We start from the raw sequence: 21,181 nt of genomic DNA on the forward strand, positions 1-21,181 counted from the left end.
TGAACAACTTTAAAAAGTAAAACTGGAGAAAGAGATAAAAAGGTAAGTGATTTGTAAATTATAAAGTAATTGGTATTGAAATAATTAAAAAACTTTAGAATATATGTACTTACTACTTTGGTAAATATATTATGAAAAGAGCTTTTAGTCATCTGGTAATGAGATTATGTTAGTACTATTCAGAGAGAGAAAAAAGAGAGAAAGATTTAGAGAGAGAACACCAGTGAGAGATACAGCAGCAAAAGAACAATATTGACTTTAAACAATAATAATTAAATGCTAATCTTAGTATGAAACTAACACTTTTCTTTGACACTGGGCAGAAATGTTAGTGAACATGTTGAGATTTGAACACACCTAAAAGGCAGATAATAGTAACACCTCAAAGGGGTGCTTGAGGCTTAATTAATTTCTCCAGAGTACTCTAGACATGAGAAAATGCATATGCAGCATGGGCATTTCATCACTATTATTCCTCCAGGAGTTTTCTTTTGATATTGCCTACGGAGGCTACATGGAAGACTGCCAAGTTATTGAACACCCCGAAGGAACTACAAATACCTTATTTAACAGTAAAACAAATCAATTAAAAGACAGACCTTTGGAAGAAACCTTAAGTAAATGCAAGTTGGCTACTTGGGGATGAAAGAATGGATCAAATAAATTAACATTATAATTTACAGTTTAAGAGAAAGAGAAAATAATGTATGTATATAAGCTAAAAGTCTTGAAAGAATAGGAGGGAGGAAAAGAGGAGACAGACAAGAAAGAGAAAGAATATATATACATATATAATATATCTTAAGATGAAGAAAAGAAAAGGAAGTAAAGGGGGTTAATTATAAGGGGGACAGCAGGTAGATGAAGTGGGTATGGGTTAAGGTCATGTTAAATACTAGTAAATTGGCAAAAAAATAATTTAGATGGTCATGAAATTTTAAAGTGTTTGGAAAGCTGTTATCTCTGCAAAATTAAAAAAAAAAAGATTTCTGCAGCAGAATTGCAATTGCTATTCAGAAATCAAATGATTTAGTGAGTTATTTGATCAAAGAAATGATAGACCATTAGTTCTTCTAGTCAGGGCTGAATTCACAAGGTTTTTGTGATGATTTATTGAAAATATTTCCATGTAAAACATTTAGAAGGATGTTTAACAAATAGAAAGTGCTCAAAAAACTTTTTAAGGATTACCATTACTCAAATTATAATGAATACACAAGTTAAAGTTGCACTGATTTCTTACTATGTCTTTTTTTCTCTTTGAAATTAAATATTTTATGGTTAAATTATTAACTCAGAAGGTTTGATACTTTAAGAACAATCCCAAATCATGGTTTGAGTGATACTGAATTTTTCTAAATGATTTTCAAACTTGGAAGAGATCTTCCTCTCAAAATCAATTTAATATGTGAATATTTTTTGTACTTCCAGAGGAAGTAGCTAACTATTTTCAAATATGAGTAGCAAAAAATAATTCACTCACCAGATATTTGGCAAACAACTACTTTGTACCAGCCCTTTGTGAGATAATATTCCGGGAATAAAGATTAGAAGTTGATCTAAAGAAGTTTACCATGTAGTGAAGAGAATTCAGATACATAAATATTTTAATAAATTAGAACTGTTAAGTGCTAAACAAGAATAAATTACAAATGACATGAAATTCCTGAGGATATAGTTATATTTGAAATGATAATTCATAAGAGAAAAAAAATTTTAATAAAGTACCTCCCTGTGTTATAGTCATGCCTTTGTACTGTTTACAGCTTCCAAGGAAAAGGCTGTACTGTGAAAGGTCCCTGAATTTAGAAGGAAGGAAGAGTTCACTGGACAGTTCTCTTTTTGTGTCTTGTTTTGAAAGTCCCTCTGGTGGTGACAGAGAACATACATAAATTAAAAAGAAAAAATTGTTTTCTGGGACAAAAGTGTCTAACTCTGAGAGAAATCCTTGAGTAAAAAAATAAAAATACTTTCTATTAAAACATCCCAATTACTCTACAAATCTGGCTTGTCCTATTTACAGTTAAATATGAGCTGTATTAGATAATGGTTATTATCTAAGTCTGCTGATAAATAAAACAAACATATCTACAGAAAATCCTAGAAAAGTTAGAAAAGCACAATGTGAGTGGAGGAGAAAGTTAGGTGTAAATTTGGCTTTTCTCGCCCCCAACAATCCAGGAAACAAACAACTTGAGTATATTAAATCCCAATGGGAGGTTCTGATCTTGCTAATAATGAAAAAAATTCTGGATCAGAGTTTTCCAAATAAGTGTTAATTAGAAGTATTCTGTATTCATATCTCAGATACCCATTTATCTTAATTTTCACTGACAAATATTTTACAATTTTATGTTCCAGTGTTGTGTGCTAGACTAAATACAAAGGTAAATAAAGAGACAATTCTTTCTGACAAGCAGCTTATAGTCCAGGTGAAAGAGAGAACATGTAAACCAATACTTGTAACCTTCAGACTGCTAAAAGGTGCTCAGAACTTAAGGTCAGCTTTCTCCTTGAATGAGAGGTCTGGGTCTATTGGGTCAATGTCATTTTAGGAAAATATACGTTTCAGGCACAGCCACTCTAATATTGATCACTGTCACACTCTCACTCACCTCGTGGTGAAATCTGCCAAGAATAACATAATACTTTTTGCTGTTTTTATTGATTTATCACCCAGCTTTGACTCCTTGGGCAGGAATTAGTTGTGGGTTAAGATGTGTGACTTTAACACAAATCCTCATCCATGCACTATCAAAATCTAAAATTTTAAATTATATACCTTAAGAACCAAGGTACCCAGGAAACTGAGACCATATCTCAATTTTATGAAAACAGACTGTGTTCAAGTCCTCTTCTGTTTAAATTATACTTTAGTAGCTAATTCACGTTTGGAAGCCTACCAGCTAGCATAATATGGGCATGTAAGTATACAATATATGTAGAATGAATGAATAAATGGTCTCATTGCTTTTGGATGACTTAAACACCAACCCCTTGTCACTGACAGATTTCCCTTAGGACCTCAACAATTTTTCCCCATATTTCTACAAATGTTTTTTACTCTGCTAACAGAATTAGCTTTCTTCATAAATGTTTTTGTTAAATCTGGGTAACTCTTAGTTAAAACCCCTTCCTGTGTTTTCTAGATCCATTCACATTCTGACCTATCTGCCTAACAGGCCCACACCATGGGTTCCTGGCATTCTAGCCACACATGCCTGCTTGCAGCCTCCTGACCACCACATTCTCTGTGCTTCTGTGTCCTTATGAGAACTCCCCTCAGCTTGCAGTATAATTTCTCCATTTCTCTGCTTGGTAAATGTACTCAACGCTTCAGGATTCCACTGGTCTATGAACTCTGTGAAGATCTGCCTATTTGGTGTTCTTTGATTTTCTTCTCTTTGCTGTTCTATAGAGTTATGGTTAACTCTATAATATTGTTAATTCAACGTTGTGTATTTATCTCCCCTGCTGGGTTATGAGATAGAAACTGTACTGTCTTACAGTTTATATTTTTAGTGTAGTGCTTGACTACAGTAAACTCTATTGAATAGGCAAATGAATAAATGAATGAGCACATTTTAGTCAGTGAAGAATGGAAGGAAATCCCTGGACCCATGCCAGCAACTAGTTCCCTGACAGAAATTAGAGGTTTTTCATCTAACAAGCTCATAGAAATAGCTGAATCACTTTTGCAAAAATTTACTTTCACATTTTAATTGTTTTCTCTTTAAGATGTTTTGAAAATACTTTAATATTGTTAAATATTTACCTCGTGCTCACTTTTAGAAAGGTTAAGGTAAGCATCAATGGAACTAAAAATCTAGGGGAGAGATAAGACTTGAAGTAAGGCAGAAATAATTAATTGGATGAACCACTGGGCAGCTTTCTGTATCTAGCACAATTTGCTTGAAGGGAAGGCATATGCAAATGTAGATACAAGAAAACACTGCATATAAAAGGGCATATTATTTCTGGAAACTTCTGAGAACTTGACAGGATACCAAATTTAGTAATAGGTGGAGAAGCAAGCATTTAATTAGCACCATTTATGACATACTCCCTCTCTGGAAGATTTTTGGAATTACCTAAACTAGAGCTTCATCTTTTTAAGGCTTTAGTCTTTTGTTACAAATGCTGAAGCTTTTCAGAGGTAATATATTGATTACTTATTGATGTTTGACACTTGAGATGAGATCAGGCGTGTTCAGGGTGCCATGGCGATAGACAAGTGCTGGACACTGTAAAGTGATCCATAGCTAAAGGCAGATTTTCTTGAAAGGTAAAGGATAGAACTTGACACAGAAATTTTAAAGGGAAAAGTGCTATGACAGGTTAACGTAAGTCCTGGCTTGCCCTGGACAGTTTAAGTTTATGCCTATGGTGTCACTGTTGTTATTAATAGCATCCCATATCATTCTCAGAAGTGCCCTGGTTTGAACAATAAACTACACTGTCACCTCAACAATGAGGCAAAAGAAAAATGGGAGTGATGAGATACATAATAAAGCTGCTGGATGTGCCAAAACCAAATATAGACTTCATAACGAGTGACCCTGATTCCTTAGGACTAATTCCTACTATTCTAAAGGAAGCTTTAGCTGTATATCTCATTTATGCAGTTAAGGAATACGATAACAATGAAGAAAAACCTTTCTTGACCTTTTCCAAGTAGTGAGTTTATGAATCCATTACTATAGCTTATATTTCCACCCATGCAGATCTTTACTGCAGATTAAAACATTTAGTGTCTGAAGTAGATTATTTATTAATGTAAATTATTGTATAAACTCATCTCCTATTCTTAGAACTATGATTGCATTCTGATGATACTGTGATAGCTAGATGAAAAACAGTCTTGATCAGTAATGAACATGAAAGTGTACAGTGATATAACCTGACCTTGGTTTATAAATTGTGGTATCACTGCTGCAGATGAATGTTGAGGGGAGGGGAGATTAGCCCAGGGTTCCATAAGTGCTTATGTCAGTCTGGCATTTTTGAAGTAGAAAGTCTACTAATATTTAAAATGACTAACCATCCATTTTATACATTTGAAGTTTGCATCTCAAAGACTGATTAAATAATCCTTCCAAGTAGTGGATCAAAAGATACAGATGTTTGCATCCAATTATTCAGGGAAGTCCTTGGTATGTAAGTGTTCAGTAAAAATCTTCACATAACAAAGCAATACTCATAATACGAAATTATTCACCAATGAGCTGACCACTTATATAATTATTATTATGCAAGAATTCCAATAATTTAACACTAGTGAATAGCTTCTTCATGCAACATTTTTGGAAAGTAAATTTTGTAAGTCTTGCAAAATAATGATAACACACTAGGTACTTCAGAAGAGACATATTTGAATTTCAAAGTTTTGAGAGGCCCTTGAGAAAAGTGGGAAACCATTAAATAGTTTTTCTCAAAAATGGCTCTCGTTGTGATCAGACTGTGCAAGTCAAATGTGAAGTGAAGGATATTTTATTGCACTTAATATTATTTTTCAAAAAAAAAGTCCAAAAGAACAAGCCAGCATTTGACTCATTCTTTGTGTATTTTAGCAATCCCACTTCTGAGTATCTATCCAACAGAATTGTAATTAGGATCTTTAAGAGATATACGCATTCCCATGTTCATTGCAGCATTATTCACAATAGCCAAGATATGGAATCAACCATAAATGTCCATTAATGGATTCATGGATAAAGAAAATGTGGTATATACACACAATGGAATAAAAAAGAAGAAAATCCTGCCATATATGACATCCTGGGTGAACTTTTAGAACATTTTGCTAAGTGAAATAAGCCAGTCTCAGAAGGACAAACAGGATATGATTCCACTTATATGAGGCATCTAAAATAAGCTCATAGAAGCAGAAAGTAGCATGGTGGCTGCCAGGGCTGGGGTGGGGATGGGGGATGGTAAGTTGCTGTTCAACAGGTTTAAAGTTTCAGTTATGCAAGATGAGTAAGTTTTAGAGATCTGCTGTGCAACACTGTGCTTATAGTTGACAGCACTGGACACTTTTTGTCAAGAGTACATCTCACGCTATCTGTCTATAATTTTAAAAAAAGGAGGCAAAAAAAGATTATTTGAGTAATTCAGGCAATTTAGGTAGAGTACACGAGTTGTAATGGGTTGAGGAATGAATAGAAATTAAAATGAAAGAAGCCGGTGAAAATTTTTAAAGATATTTGTGAAATAACAGAAAATTGATGAAGGGTGGTCTCATAAGAAATGAAAAGCAATGGAATCAACAGGCTTGACAAAAACAGGTATAATTTCCTCTGAGATAGTGGGAAAAAAAGACCTTTAAGATGACATATGTTTCTGTTTTCAAGAGGTTCAGGTATAAGACAGATTGTGTTACCACTTAATTTCCTACCTTTACCCCATCCATACCCATCTGCCACATAATATACATATAATTTAGTGCATATATACTAAAGCTGATATAGAGTTGATTGACGAGGACTCAGATTTCTGGTAAAATTCTTTTAAAATTATAAAATAGTGTAGTAACACTTTCATATTGAAATTATTTTTGCATAGGCGTATAATGCAACATTTCATTATTAGTGCCTCCTTTTCTGTTATCCCCAGAGTCCAAAAATGTCTGACAGGTTATTCTAAATGCAAATAGGATATACACAAAATACATCTGTTCAGGAAATCGATGCTTAAGTTACTTGATTAGAGTTTAGTCCTTATGCTAGGTAGAAAGTTTTAAGGTTTTTTTCTTCCCATGAGAGGGAAGTCTGTACAATGGGTTGAAAGTACAGTTTGGATATTGTATTTTAAGAAATAGATATTTTTTCTTGCCTATCACTTAACTGTGTAACACTTCAGAAATTTAACCGATGAGAAAAGTTATTTACTAACTGGTACAAAGACAATTGTTTGATTTTACTATACCCAAGTTCAGGGAATAGAAACATGATCCATATTCTACTCTTGAGGAGTTAAAAAAAATGTGTATAACCTATAGCTATACTAGATAGATCATAGAGTAACATTAATAGCACTAACTGGTATTTTATTACCATTTTCCCTCCTCATACATAACAGATTCAATAGCAAGGAAATGAAAATGAAGGCTAACTACTTTTGAAGATTGCATAGTTTTCCTGCAGAGAATGTGAACAGCCTGGCCTACTTAGTGGATGTGTGACCTGTGCAATCACACTGGGCCCCACTCTCAGAAAAGCCTCACTTTCGGTTTAATGCTTTTTTTTTTTCCTGCCATCTTGAAATTCTTAATTATTTTGAACAAGAGATCCAACATTTTCATTTTGCACTGGGCCTGGCAAAACATGCACCTGGTGCTAGTGGACATAAAGGCATATTTAGTACATATTCATATAAGTGCCTGTGTGTACACATGTACATGTACTTGTGTGTGAGTGCTTATGTGTACATGTGGTTGGAAAAAAGAACAAAAACTATGCTGAAAATAACGGCAAACCAAATCTTAATACACAAAAGCAAATAAACTTGCAGTAGAAAATAGTTTAAAAGTTCTTCATATTGTTAAGGATATGGCAAAGTTATTAAAACTTAAACTCTCCCAGAAAAAAAACAAAACAAAAACATAGTGACAATTATTTTCAAAGGAGGAGAGCTGGATATAGAATTTCTTAATGACTTAGTTTTAATTCATACAAAGATTACTTTGGTCTTAGTGAAGAATCACTTTAATTTCTAAATAAAGCTATGTATTGAGTCACTTTTCAATAAGGAAACAAAGTAATAACATCTCAATCACTGGGATTAATATTTTCTTGTGACTGTGTATATACACAGAAAAACTTCAAAGAATCCTTTTGGAAATATCAGAATGGATATTTTAATGTTTTGTGAAAATTTAGTTAAACTGCAGTGACATCTCTCCCATATATAATTTTAAATCATTTTGATCCATACTACTTAGTGAGTGTAACTAAAGAGTACATTTTTATAAGTAGCAATACTTTAAACTGATTCATTTGGAATTATTCCCATGGATTTATATTTAAGAGGCAAAAACTTTTTACTGTAGTAACTAATGTGAGAAATTGATGGATGTGATGCAGTTTAAAACAAAATTTAAGAAATAATGATATGAATAAGAAGAATATTTATATAGTATCTTTCAGTGTATATGATGCTTTCATCCATATTGACTATCTCATTTAATTCTAACAAGCTTCCTTGTCTTCTCCATTTACAGAAGGGGAAACTGAAGTATGTTTCAGAGAGAATAAAGGACTTATCAATGCCACCAAACCTGTAAATGGTAGTGCCAGAATGCTTTCTCTTATGCCATACATAATAAAACATCATTGCCATTATCACTGATAAGCTTATCCATGTAAAGAATTTACTGTTAGTAAGTTTAAAATTCAATTTAAAAATGAAATTAGATTGGATAATAAAAATCTTCTCTTAATGATAAGTCACTTCACACATAAGAGTATTTTGGACTGTGCACCTATGCCATGATTATTTATTTATGTTTTCTATATTCTAAGCAACAGGCTAGATATTTTTGCATTTATTGTCTGATAGCAAAAATAAACTAATTACTTACATTTTAGAAACCCTAAAGAAATGTACTATCTAAATCTCAATTGATTTTTGTCTTATTTTAAAACAAGATTAATATGCTTACATTTTTAGAGAATTTACAAGATTCAAGAGAAGCAACTTGAAGGATGATTAGGTAGAGGAAGAGGAATGAAAAGGTGTTGAAATTAACAATTTCCCCTTTTCAAATATCATGTGGTTTCTTTTAGATTTTTAGAAAAATGTAAAATTGTGAAGGCTCTTTGGTAGTGTGAAACTTCATTTAATATTTAAAATGTACATTGGACTTTAAAAAATGTATTTCTTTAAAAGGAAAATAAACTGTCTTTGCCATATGCTTTTTCTCCAGAATGCTTGCATTATATAAATAAAAATCACTGTGATAAATATTTGGTTCAATTTTGTATACCTCCTGGAATATGCCAAGTAAAACAATTACCTGCCCCTTATGCCATGATATTTCATTACAAACAAATGATTAAACAAGATAATATAAATAGATATACAAGTAAGCAAATATTATATAACTGCTAAGTAAAATCATTTCCTGAAAAGAATCTTAAATATATGAAATGGTCTATTAGGCAATGTTATTACATACAGCAGACTAAATTTATCTTTATGAAAAGATTTTCATTTTAAAGAAGAGAACTAAAAAGAAATGAGCATTTAAAAAATCTGTTTCAGGGCTTCCCTGGTGGTGCAGTGGTTAAGAATCTGCCTGCCAATGCAGAGGACACGGGTTTGAGCCCCTGGTCCGGGAAGATCCCACATGCTGCAGAGCAACTAAGCCCATGCGCCACAACTACTGAGCCTGCGCTCTAGAGCCTGTGAGCCACAGCTGCTGAGCCTGTGTCCCACAACTACTGAAGCCCATGCGCCTAGAGCCTGTGCTCCACAACAAGAGAAGCCGCCACAACGAGAAACCCACGCACCGCGGCAAGGAGTGGCCCCCGCTCTCCGCAACTGGAGGGAGACCGGGTGCAGCAACGAAGACCCAATGTAGCCAAAAATAAATAAATAAAATAAATTTTAAAAAATAAAATAAAATAAAAAATCTGTTTCAGATGTACTTTTAGAAATTTCAGCATGTTGAACATACTGCAGCAATTTGTCCACACTACAAACAGCTGTCTTTGTTATGTTGAAAGATTATTGCTGAAGGAATATCATTGACAGCCTAAACTGAATCCAAGAATTTCTAAATCAGAAGGAAGTTTATGAATATCATCAGTCTTTGAACAATAATGCTTTACACACAATACATAATTCCCATGTCATTTTTGGATATATTAATGCATATATATTATAATAGTACAATTCAAGCTAAGTAATTTATTTCTAACTTTTAACTCATTTCTTTAAGCGAAGAACACTGGAGGAAAGTTTCTTGTTACTAAAATACAGTGTTTATCATTCAGTAAATACATTCACAAATTTAAAATACCTATCTTGATTCAATTACTGTAATTATAAAAGTCATGACAGTAAGTCATAATGTCACATGGAGAATTAAAAGGGAGACTAGAACTGTCTTTAGTATAGGAATTATGTTTTCATTACTCTGTCCTACTTATTTAGTTGGTTACTTGTTTTTAATTACCAAATAAAATGACTTTGGGCATAGATGATTTGATAAAACCTCACAGAATTGGGTGATTTAAAGGGTGAAGAGTAGTCAGCCAAATTAGAATAAAGACACATTTCCAAGTGCAGACAGCATCACAAACACAAAGACAGACACAGGAATGGCTAAGGTGTAGTGCAGGAAAGGTATGCAGGCAGATCTGGCTAGAGAAAATGGTTCAGGGAGCCACACTGAGGAGCCTGGATTTATCCTGGGCACATTATGAAGTTATTCAAGGTTTTCAAGCAGGTAAATGACCTGGCCACATCTCTGATTTAGAAATACAGCTCTGAAAATGGTGTGCATTGGGGAATGAAAGGAGGATGCAGTACATACAGTAGCTGGAGCAAAAGTGAGCACAGCTTTATAAAGCCGAGCCTGATCAGCTGTTGCAGAACATATGTGGAACAAATTGATAAACTGTAAATTGGCTTAATTTGTTAGTAGGCTTGTGTTTCTTTAAAAGGAAGAAAATAGTCTCAATCATATGCCATACATTCCAATTATAATACACAACAATATGTTTATGCATTTTTTCCCTAAAAGGTAAGATTTGTATAATACTGATTTTGACCTTTTTAATACTATATAATTTATTACACTTGGCTATGATTTTTTTCAAAATCATCATGGATACACAGGAATGCTTGGGAAATAAGAACTTTAGCCAACACATTGCTTTCATAGTAATAAACCTTTCTTGAATATGAGATTGTATAATTAATGAAGTTAATATAAAATGAATATGTGTAGATATCCAAATAAAAACTGACTAATGTCAATTCCAGGTTTTCCTTTTGTATTTTGAAGTTGTTTTAATTTTTTACAGACTTCAAATATTTTTATATTCTACTGAAAAACTTCATAGTCCTTAAGAAATACACTAATAATAATTAATAAACAAAATGACTCTAGATAAGGTAGGGCATTTATTTTATGACTTCTGAGAACATGCTTAGCTCCTAAATCACAAAAGGAAGATGAGAAAGAAATAAGAACTAAAGGAAAATTTTGCTAATTTTTTTCTTAATAACCATTTTGCTTTTCATAGGGAAAATAAATCAATGTGTGGTGATATGGTCACTTGGTTTTCAGTGTTTATTCCCACAAATTTCTAATTTACCTTTTCAGTGCAGCAGCATCCAGAAAGGTAAAAACTATATTTACCAGGTTCCCTGGCAGCTATAATTCTGTATGCTAATTACATTATACCAATTATATGTATTGTGAGATATCTGGCAGAAGGAAAATACCAGTCTACTGATGCTTTTGACTGATTTTTTTCTGCTGACAAGTAAAGGCTTTAGAGATGTGCACTGCCCGCCGCCCCCACCTCCCAGCATTTTTACAGCAATCACTTCTCAAGCTTTATGGGTGCTGAAAAAGCAACTCCAATGGAAGAAGCTTCCCAGTCTTGGCTATCTGGTCACTCACTTTAGTTACAGTGATATGTCTTTGTCCTTAGGGTTTTCAGAGGATGCTGCTTAATTTCCTATCCTCTTGATTGTGGTGGAGTTTATAGTAGCTACCCGTGTAGAATTCCAGCACTCTTTCCTGGAGAACCATATCCAGCCAGCTCCTCCTCAAACCTGTTTCCAGGCATACCTCGGAGATAATGTAGGTTCGTTTCCACCAAACACCACAATAAAGAAAGTCACCTTTTTTTTTTGCTTCCCAGTGAATATAAAGGTTATGTTTATACTATACTTCAGTCTATTAAATGTGCAATAGCATTATGTCTAAAAAATTTACATATTTTAATTAAAAGTACTTTATTGCTAAAAAATGCTAACCATAATATTTGCTGGTGGAGAGTCTTGCCTTGAATTTGACGGCTGCTGACAGATGAGGGTGGTGGTTGCTGATGGTTGGGGTGGCTGTGGCCATTTCTTAAAATAAGACAACAATAAAGTTTTCTGCATCGATTGACTCATCTTTTCACCAATGACTTCTCTGTAGCATATGATGCTGTTTGATAGCATTTTGCCCAGAGAACTTCTTTCAAAAATTGTGTCACTTCTCTCAAACCCTGCTGCTGCTTTATCAACTAAGTTGATGTAATATTTGAAATCCATTACTGTCATTTCAAGAATCTTCACAGCATCTTTACCAGGAGTAGATTCCATCTCAAGAAAGACTTTCTTTGCTCATCCATAAGAAGCAACTTCTCATTTGTTAAAGCATATCATGAAATTGGAGCAATTCAGTCCCACCTTCAGGCTCCTCTTCTAATACTAGTTCTCTTGCTATTTTCACCATATCTGCAGTGACTTCTTCCACTGAAGTTCTGAAATTCTTAAAGTCCTCCATGAGAGTTGGAATTAACTTATTCCAAACTCTTGTTAATGGTGATGTTTTGCTCTTCCCATGAATCACATACATTTTTCATATTGTAAATATTATATTTCTTTCACACACAAAGTTATATGAGATATTTACTAGTTTTAATACATATCCACAGGATTAATACTCATATGGAGTATAACATGGAAAAGTGCGGAACTAAAGAAATAAGTCCGCTCTCACTCCCTCTTCTGAGAGAACATGGAAAAGTGCGGAACTCAAGAAATAATTCCGCTCTCACTCCCTCTTCCGAGAGAACTGGAATCACAACTAACTTTTGAGCAATCATCAACAGAAGACACTGGAACTCACCAAAACAGATACCCCACATCCAAAGACAAAGGAGAAGCCACAATGAGATGGTAGGACAGGCACAATCACAATAAAATCAAATCCCATAACTGCTGGGTGGGTGACTCACAAACTGGAGAACACTTATACCACAGAAGTCAACCCACTGCAGTGAAGGTTCTGAGCCCCACATCAGGCGTCCCAACCTGCGGGTCCGGCAATGGGAGGAGGAATTCCTAGAGAATCAGACTTTGAAGACTAGTAGGATTTGATTGCAGGACATCAACAGGACTGGGGGAAACACAGACTCCATTCATGGAGGGCACACACAAAGTAGTGTGTGCATTGGGACCCAGGGGAAGGAGTAGTGACCCCACAGGAGACTGAACCAGACCTGCTAGTGTTGGGGGGTCACCAGCAGAGGCAGGGGATGGCTGTGGCTCACTGTGAGGAGGAGGAGACTGGCAACAGAAGTTCTGGAAGTACTCCTTGGCGTGAGCCCTCCCAGAGTCTACCATTAGCCCCACCAACAGCCCAGGTAGGCTGCAGTGTTGGGCTGCCTCAGGCAAAACAATCAACAGGGAGGGAACCCAGCAGCACCCATCAGCAGACAAGTGGATTAAAGTTTTACTGAGCTCTGCCCACTGGAGCAACAGCCAGCTCTACCCAACACCAGTCCCTCCCATCAGGAAACTTGCACAAGCCTCTTAGCCTCATCCACAAGAGGACAGACAGCAGAAGCAAGAAGAAATACAATCCTGCAGCCTGTGGAATAAAAACCACATTCACCGAAAGACAAAATGAAAAGGCACAGGGCTATATACCAGATGAAAGAACAATATAAACCCCCAGAAAAACAACTAAATGAAGTGGAGATAGGCAACATTCCAGAAAAAGAATTCAGAACAATGATAGTGAAGATGATGCAGGACCTTGGAAAAAGAATGGAGGCAAAGATCGAAAAGATGCAAGAAATGTTTAACAAAGGTCTAGAAGAATTAAAGAAAAAACAGAGATGAACAATACAATAATTGAAATGAAAAATACATGAGAAGGAATCAATAACAGAATAACTGAGGCAGAAGAACAGATAAGTGACCTGGAAGAGAGAATGGTGGAATTCACAGCTGCAGAACACAATAAAGACAAAAGAATGAAAAGAAATGAAGACAGCCTAAGAGACCGCTGGGACAATGTTAAACACAACAACATTCACATTATAGGGGTCCCAGAAGGAGAAGAGAGAGAGAAAGGACCCGAGAAAATATTTGAAGAGATTATACTGGAAAACTTCCCTAACATGGGAAAGGAAATAGCCACCCAAGTCCAGGAAGCAAAGAGAGTCCCATACAGGATAAACCCAAGGAGAAACATGCTGAGACACATAGTAATCAAATTGGCAAAAATTAAAGAAAAATTATTGAAAGCAGCAAGGGCAAAATGACAAATAACATACAAGGGAACTCCCATAAGGTTAACAGCTGATGTCTAGCAGAAACTCTACAAGCCAGAAGGGAGTGGCATGACATATTTAAAGTGATGAAACGGAATAACCTACAACCAAGATTACTCTACCTGGCAAGGATCTCATTCAGATTCGATGTAAAATCAAAAGCTTTACAGACAAGCCAAAGCTAAGAGAATTGAGCACCACCAAACCAGCTCTACAACAAATGCTAAAGGAACTTCTTTAAGTGGGAAAAACAAGAGAAGAAAAGGACCTACAAAAACAAACGCAAACCAATTAAGAAAATGGTAATAAGAACATACATATCGATAATTACCTTAAATGTGAATGGATTAAATGCTCCAAACCAAAAGACAGAGGCTCGCTGAATGGACACAAAAACGAGACCCATATATATGTTGTCTACCAGAGACCCACTTCAGACCTAGGGACACATTCAGACTGAAAGTGAGGGGATGGAAAGAGATATTCCATGCAAATGGAAATCAAAAGATAGCTGGAGTAGCAATACTCATATCAGAAAAAATAGACTTTAAAATAAAGAATGTTACAAGAGACAAGGAAGGACACCACATAATGATCAAGGTGTCAATCCAAGAAGAAGATATAACAATTATAAATACATATGCACCCAACATAGGAGCACCTCAATACATATGGTAACTGCTAACATTTATAAAAGGGGAAATCGACATTAACACAATAATAGTGGGGGACTTTAACACCACACTTACACCAATGGACAGATAATCCGAAACAGAAAATTAATAAGGAAACACAAGCTTTAAAAACACAAGAGACCAGATAGATTTAACTGATATCTATAGGACATTGCATCCCAAAAGAGCAGATTACACATTCTTCTCAAGTGCACACGGAACATTCTCCAGGATAGATTATATTTTGGGTCACAGATCAAGGCTCAGTAAATTTAAGAAAAATGAAATCATATCAAGCATCTTTTCTGACTAAAACACTATGAGATTAGAAATCAATTACAGGGAAAACAATATAAAAAACAGAAACACATGGAAGCTAAACAATACGTTACTAAAAAACCAAGAGATCACTGAAGAAATAAAAGAGGAAATAAAAAAATACCTAGAGACAATATGTTACTAAATAAGCAAGAGATCACTGAAGAAATCAAAGAGGAAATAAAAAAATACCTAGAGACGAATGACAATGAAAACACAATGATCCAAAACCTATGGGATGCAACAAAAGCAGTTCCAAGAGGGAAGTTTATAGCTATACAAACCTACCTCAAGAAACAAGAACAATCTCAAATAAACAATCTAACCTTACACCTAAAAGAACTAGAGAAAGAAGAACAAACAAAACCCAAAGTTAGCAGAAGGGAAGAAATCATAAATATAAGAGAAGAAATGAATGAAATAGAAACAAAGAAAACAATAGCAAAGATCAATAAAACTAAAAGCTGGTTCTTTGAGAAGATAAACAAAATTGATAAACCATTAGCCAGACTCATCAAGAAAAAGAGGGAGAGGACTCAAATCAATAAAATTAGAAATGAAAAAGGAGAAATTACAACAGACACCACAGAAATACAAAGCATCCTAAGAGACTACTACAAGCAACTCTATGCCAATAAAATGGACAACCTGGAAGAAATGGACACATTCTTAGAAAGGTATAACCTTCCAAGACTGAACCAGGAAGAAATGAACAGACCAATCACAAGCAATGAAATTGAAACTGTGATTTAAAATCTTCCAACAAACCAAAGTCCAGGACCAGATGGCTTCACAGGTGAAATTCTATCAATCATTTAGAAAAGAGCTAACACCCAGACTTCTCAAACTCTTCCAAAAAATTGCAGAGGAAGGAACACTCTCAAACTCATTCTATGAGGCTACCATCACTCTGATACCAAAACCAGACAAAGATACTACAAAAAAAGAAAATTACAGACCAATATCACTGATGAATATAAATGCAAAAATTCTCAACAATATGCTAGCAAACAGAATCCAACAACACATTAAAAGGATCATACACCATGATCAATTGGGATTTATCACAGGGATGCAAGGATTCTTCAATATACGCAAATCAATCAATGTGACACACCATATTAACAAATTGAAGAAGAAAAACCACATGATCATCTCAATAGATGCAGAAAAAGCTTTTGACAAAATTCAACACCCATTGATGATAAAAAACTCTCCAGAAAGTAAGCAGAGAGGGAACCTACCTCAACATAATAAAGGCTATATATGACAAACCCACAGCAAGCATCATTCTCAATGGTGAAAAACTGAAAGCATTTCCTCTAAGATCAGGAACAAGACAAGGACGTCCACTCTCACCACTATTATTCAACATAGTTTTGGAAGTCCTAGCCACAGCAATCAGAGAAGAAAAAGAAATAAAAGGAATCCAAATTGGAAAAGGAGAAGTAAAACTGTCACTCTTTGCAGATGACATGATACTATACATAGAGAATCCTAAAGATGCCAGCAGAAACTCCTAGAGCTAATCAATGAATTTGATAAAGTTGCAGGATACAAAATTAATGCACAGAAATCTCTTGCATTCCTATACACTAATGATGAAAAATCTGAAAGAGAAATTAAGGAAACACTCCCATTGACCACCACAACAAAAAGAATAAAATACCTAGGAATAAACCTACCTAGGGAGACAAAAGACCTGTATGCAGAAAATTATAAGACACTGATGAAAGAAATTAAAGATTATACAAACAGATGGAGAGATATACCATGTTCTTGGATTGGAAGAATCAATATTGTGAAAATGACTATACTACCCAAAGCAAGCTACAGAGTCAATGCAATCCCTATCAAATTACCAATGGCATATTTTACAGAACAAGAACAAACAATCTTAAAATTCGTATGGAGACACAAAAGACCCCGAATAGCCAAAGCAGTCTTGAGGGGAAAAAAACGGAGCTGGAGGAATCAGACTCCCTGACTTCAGACTATATTACAAAGCTACAGTAATCAAGACAATATGGTACTGGCACAAAAACAGAAATATAGATCAATGGAACAGGACAGAAAGCCCAGAGATAAACCCACACACACCTATGGTCAACTAATCTATGACAAAGGAGGCAAGGATATACCATGGAGAAAAGACAGTCTCTTCAATAAGTGGTGCTGGGAAATCTGGACAGCTACATGTAAAAGAATGAAATTAGAACACTCCCTAACACCATACACAAAAATAAACTCAAAATGGATTAGAGACCTAAATATAAGGCTGGCCACTATAAAACTCTTAGTGGAAAACATAGAAAGAACACTCTTTGACATAAATCACAGCAAAATCTTTCTTGATCCACCTCCCAGAGAAATGGAAATAAAAACAAAAATAAACAAATGGGACCTAATGAAACTTCAAAACTTTTCCAAAGCAAAGGAAATTACAAACAAGCTGAAAAGACAAGCCACAGAATGGCAGAAAATATTTGCAAATGAATCAATGGACAAAGGATTAATCTCCAAAATATATAAACAGCTCATGCAGCTCAATATTAAAAAAAACACACAACCCAATCCAAAAATGGGCAGAAGACCTAAATAGACATTTCTCCAAAGAAGACATACAGATGGCCAAAAAGCACATGAAAAGCTTCTCAACTTCACTAATCATTAGAGAAATGCAAATCAAAACTACAATGAGGTATCACCTCACACCAGTTAGGATGGGCATCATCAGAAAATCTACAAACAACAAATGCTGGAGAGGGTGTGGAGAAAAGGGAACCCTCTTGCACTGTTGGTGGGAATGTAAATTGATACAGACACTATGGAGAACAGTATGGAGGTTCCTCAAAACACTAAAAATAGAATTACCATATGACCCAATAATCCCACTCCTGGGCATATACCCAGAGAAAACCATAATTCAAAAAGACACATGCACCCCAATGTTCATTGCAGCACTATTTACAATAGCCAGGTCATGGCAGCAACCTAAATGCACATCGACCGACAAATGGATAAGAAGATGTGGTAAATATATACAATGGAATATTACTCAGCCATAAAAAGGATCAAAATTGTGTCATTTATAGAGACACAGATGAATCTAGAGACTGTCATACCGAGTGAAGTAAGTCAGAAATAGAAAAACAAATATCATTAACGCGTATATGTGGAATCTAGAAAAATGGTACAGATGAACCAGTTTGAAGGGCAGAAATTGAGACACAAATGTAGAGAACAAACGTACGGACACCAAGGGGGGAAAGCGGCAGGGGTGGTGGTGGTGGTGGTGTAATGAATTGGGTGATTGGGATTGACATGTATACACGGATGTGTATAAAATGTATGACTAATAAGAACCTACTGTATAAAAAAATAAAATAAAATTCAAGGGAAAAAAAAGAAATAAGTCTATCTGAAAACAAAAGCACACATTTCTTAGGATTTAAAAATTTTGCACATAATAAGGTTGCACAGAAATTACTGGCTGTTTTTATAAACAGAATGAGGTATTAGTTAATCTCTAAAGATGAGTGCAAAGAGGAAAAACCATACACACAAAAAAATGCATAAATTCATACTAAGACCTAGAGCACCAACAATTAAGAAAGAAATGTGAAAAAATGTATAAAACAGCTATGATTTCACTACTACAAAATTATTAGCCAGGGATGAAATCATTAGCCACTTAACAATCTCTTGGCAATATTAAGTTTTCAACTTTCTTTCAGTCTAAATGTCTATGAGCAATACAATCACTTCCTTTACTCCAATTCTTCTGCATGGTTCTGTGGTAAATATTCAACCATACCTTTTTGAAGCTTTCAGTAGAAATTAACCAAGATACTGCTTGCTATACTTTGCTGAACGACTCAACTATACAGTTTGACATACATTTTGCAACCCGAGTCAGAGATGCTACAGAGCACGCAATTTTAAATTAGCAAAGGTTTCACTCAAAAAAAAAGCATTCAAGTTCACACAATTTAAATCTACAATAACTTTTAAAATTTAACCTTTAAATATTTATCGGCAAACTCATTCTTTCCTTGGTAATAAAACTGGTCATGTTAATAAGTCCAAGGGCAGGTAGAGAAAAAAGACCAGGCAGAATTATAATCTTTTCTTAAAGAACCTGCCTAATCAGGGAATTTAATAATTAGCTATTCCTCTACTAACTGAATGTTGCTGAATTTGTCAAAAACAATGTAAATATATTTAATAGCTATGTCAAATTAAGTGAAATCATGCACTTGTCAAAATAGTTCACAAAAAATTGGTTCTGCATCAAAGATCCTGAAGAGGAGTCAACTAGTTTGGTTTAATGAGAACAGAAAAAGGACTAAATACTGTCCTGAACAGTCAGTGTATGTAGTAACCATGTTTCCTCTTTGTCGAGTGGCAGTCCTACAGTGCGTGCTAGATCCATGGAATCTATTTTCAGTCTGTACTGTATGTCGATTCGTGGCGGTGTCAAAACCACTAAAAGAAAACATTTTCTCCATATCTTCAAGCATGTCATCAAACAACCCACCTCCAAAAGAAAACTCCTGGAAATGGTGCCTTAGTCTACTGGAACCATCCTGGCATGTCTGGAAGTGATCTGCAAAACACTTCTTGGACCGAGTGTTTTGGTTTTGACCAAAAAAAACAAAGTCTCTAAATAAGTCATCAAAATTGAAGTTAAATGACTGCTCAGAAGGACTTCCACTAGCTCTTTGTCCTTTACCATTAGTAAGAGCACTATGTCCAAGTGTATCATATTCTTTTCATCTATTAGCATCTGAGAGTGTTTCATATGCTTCTTCAATCTCTCTGAATTTTGCTTCAGCATCAGGTCTCTTATTTTTATCAGGATGGCACTTCATGGCCAACTTGTGAAAGGCCGTCTTGATTTGGCACTCTGATGCTGACTTTGGCACACCTAAGATACCATAGTAACTTTCTGAGGTCAAAATTAATTCGGTTACCGTTAAAATGCAGGTTTCAAAGATGAAAACTGACTGGGAAGTATTCATTTCTAATATCCTGACCCTGGCACCCTACGCGCATGTGGAAAACTATTGTTGCTGCTCAGCCCGGCGTCACTTCCAGCCCCAACCCCTGAAAGGGCAGCACTGAAGACCACAAATGTTTTTAATGGCATCTAGAATGATGAATCCTTTCCAGAAGGTTTTCAATTTACTTTCCCCAGATCCATCAGATGAATCACTATTTATGGCAGCTATAGCCTTTTCAAATGTATTTCTTAAATAATAAGACTTGAAAGTCAAAATTACTCCTTGATCCATGGGCTGCAGAATGGATGCTGTGTTAGCAGACATGAAAACTACATTCATCTTGTTGTACACCTCCATCAGAGCTCTTGGGTGACCAGGTCCATTGCCAATGAACAGTAGTATTTTTAAAGGAACTTTTTTTTTTTTTCCTGAGCAGTAGGTCTCAACAGTGAGATTGAAAATATTCAGCAATCCATGTTGTAAGTAGATGTACTATTTTTAGGCTCTGTCGTTCCATTCATAGAGCACACGCTGAGTAGATTTAGCATAATTCTTAAGAGCCCTGGGATTTTCAGAATGGTAAATCAGCACTGGCTTTAAGTCACCAGCTGCATTTACCCCTAACAAGAGAGTCAGCCTGTCCTTTGAAGCTTTGAAGCCAGGCGTTGACTTCTCCACTCTAGCTATGAAAGTCATAGACAGCATCTTCTTCCAATATAAGGCTGTTTTGTCTGTACGAAAATCTGTTATTTAGTGTAGCCACCTTCACTGATTATCTTAGATAGATCTTCTAAATTACCTGCTGCAGCTTCTGCATCAGTACTTGCTGCTTCACCTTGCACTTTTATGTTACGGAGACGGCTTCTTTCCGTAAACCTCATGAACAGCCTCT

General features: G+C 35.2%; 1 protein-coding gene and 1 pseudogene across 3 annotated transcripts in view; both read right to left on the reverse strand.

The window, feature by feature from the left end:
- CSMD3 (CUB and Sushi multiple domains 3) overlaps nt 1–21,181 on the reverse strand; it is a 1,081,491-nt gene that overhangs the window by 474,048 nt on the left and 586,262 nt on the right. The gene's annotated exons all lie outside the window — the stretch shown is intronic.
- LOC117308744 (dnaJ homolog subfamily B member 9 pseudogene) lies at nt 19,597–20,307 on the reverse strand (annotated as a pseudogene).

The sequence above is a fragment of the Tursiops truncatus genome, chromosome 17 (assembly GCF_011762595.2).
Source record: "Tursiops truncatus isolate mTurTru1 chromosome 17, mTurTru1.mat.Y, whole genome shotgun sequence".
Lineage (NCBI taxonomy): Eukaryota > Metazoa > Chordata > Mammalia > Artiodactyla > Delphinidae > Tursiops > Tursiops truncatus.